The sequence below is a fragment of the Meles meles genome, chromosome X, assembly GCF_922984935.1.
Source record: "Meles meles chromosome X, mMelMel3.1 paternal haplotype, whole genome shotgun sequence".
NCBI lineage: Eukaryota > Metazoa > Chordata > Mammalia > Carnivora > Mustelidae > Meles > Meles meles.
The window spans coordinates 37,495,270-37,497,139 of NC_060087.1; the positions used below are offsets into that span (position 1 = coordinate 37,495,270).

The following is a 1,870-nucleotide window of genomic DNA, read 5'->3' on the forward strand; positions in this document are numbered from 1 at the left end:
TCTTGTTTCATTTATTCTTCTCCTATCCCCCTACCCCCCCACGTTGCTTCTCCATGTCCTCATATCAGGGAACTCAACACCCAACTTTTTTTTTTAAAAGATTTTATTCATTTCAGAGATGGGGAGAGAGAGAGAAGAAGAAGCAGCAGCAGGGATGAGGGGCAGAGGGAGAGGGACAAGCAGACTCTCCGCTGAGCAGAGAGCCTGTTGCGGGGCTCCATCCCAGAACCCTGAGATCATGACCTGAGCTGAAGGCAGAGGCTTAACCAACTGAGCCCTGGGCTTGCCAGTTTTTATCTTTTAGCTCTCTGTAGCATTTAACAGTACTGACCATGCTGGACAGGAAACTTAAGTTCAGTGAGCAAGAGTAAGATTATAGGGTGGGAACTGAATGAACACAAGAGCTGATTTTTGCTGTGTGAGAATGTGAACTGAGATCTTCCTGGCTTTCAAAAGGTGCTGAGTTATGGATGTTGAGTAGCTACAGAAACCCAGAAAACATCTATCCTTTGTGACTTTCTGTCCACAGGGTGGAATCTTCCCCTCTTTCTTTCATAATTAATTCTGGTATCTTAAGGAATCCGTTGCAGCTTCAGCCACAACTGGACTACAGTATCTCCCCTTCTTCACCTGATTCTGCTGGAATGGTAGGAGCAGTTTTCTGAGTTGGAGACCAGATGACTTTTCTTCTAGAAATGACGATGGTGCTCAGTTACAGTTGGACTAGAACCCTTAGTGCGATGCAATCCTTCAGATACAATATGGGTTAAAGAGACACGCAGCTCTGTTTTTGCCCAGAAATCTAAACAACTTTTCATGACATTGCTTCTAAGGGAAATGCAGTGTGGGTTCCAAATAATCGACTTATAAACAAACACATCCAGTGCCTGTGTTGGGGACTGCCTGCTGTGTGGGGTTCTGCAAGCTAAGAATTTCATTGTTTTTAAAAAGTGGCTTTTCCCTTGTTTCCTTAGGTCAGTCATACTTTTCAAAAATCACTTGTCAGGTGTTTTACATCAATTAAAATAATTTCCTCTGAAATTATACTAGAACATCTGTTCATTCTTCTATCAATAAGCCCATCCACTTTAAATAGTATGCTCATTTTTGAGGTGCTATTGATATAGTATTTATTAAAGCATTTCTAATTTTGAACTGTTCTTCTCCTATCTGCTAAAGACTTTTCGTCTGAATTGATTGTACATTTTTTTTAAAGATTTTATTTATTTATTTGACAGAGAGAGATCACAAGTAGGCAGAGAGGCAGGCAGAGAGAGAGAGAGGGAAGCAGGCTCCCTGCTGAGCAGAGAGCCCGATGCGGGACTCGATCCCAGGACCCTGAGATCATGACCTGAGCCAAAGGCAGCGGCTTAACCCACTGAGCCACCCAGGTGCCTGATTGTACATTGTTTTAATGGACAAAAGCAAAATGGAAAGTTCCAGTGCTTGCTTTGCCAGCATGTATACTAAAACTGGAACAATATAGAGAAGATTAGCATGGCCCCGCCCAAGGACGGCATGTGAATTTTTGAAGCAGTCCATATTTTTCAGATGTGTAAACAGAACTTTTCTAAGTCACAAAAAAACAAAAAGAAAGAAAAGAAAGTTTCATTGGTCTATAAGCTTCTCTACTAGATGGTAAGGTCTTCCAGTGCAGGACTAAGTCTAGTTAACTTTGTACCCCCTTTGCTGAAGAAATCTTTCTCACACTGACCTGAAATGCTGCAGCTCTGACCCATTTGGAAATATGTTAACATGGCACTTGACAATGAAGGACTTACCGCATTGTAGCTGTCTTTCTTGGTCACTGAGATTAACCAGGTTCGAATCTAGATCATGCAATTATTGTTTTCAGGAATAAAGAAATTAT

At 41.7% G+C, this 1,870-nt stretch overlaps 1 non-coding gene across 1 annotated transcript; it reads left to right on the forward strand.

Moving 5' to 3' along the window:
* Nucleotides 1-1,442: 1,442 nt before the first annotated feature.
* LOC123935666 lies at nt 1,443-1,548 on the forward strand. Its single transcript, XR_006816953.1, has one exon. It is a non-coding gene; the product is annotated as a U6 spliceosomal RNA (small nuclear RNA).
* Nucleotides 1,549-1,870: the final 322 nt, after the last annotated feature.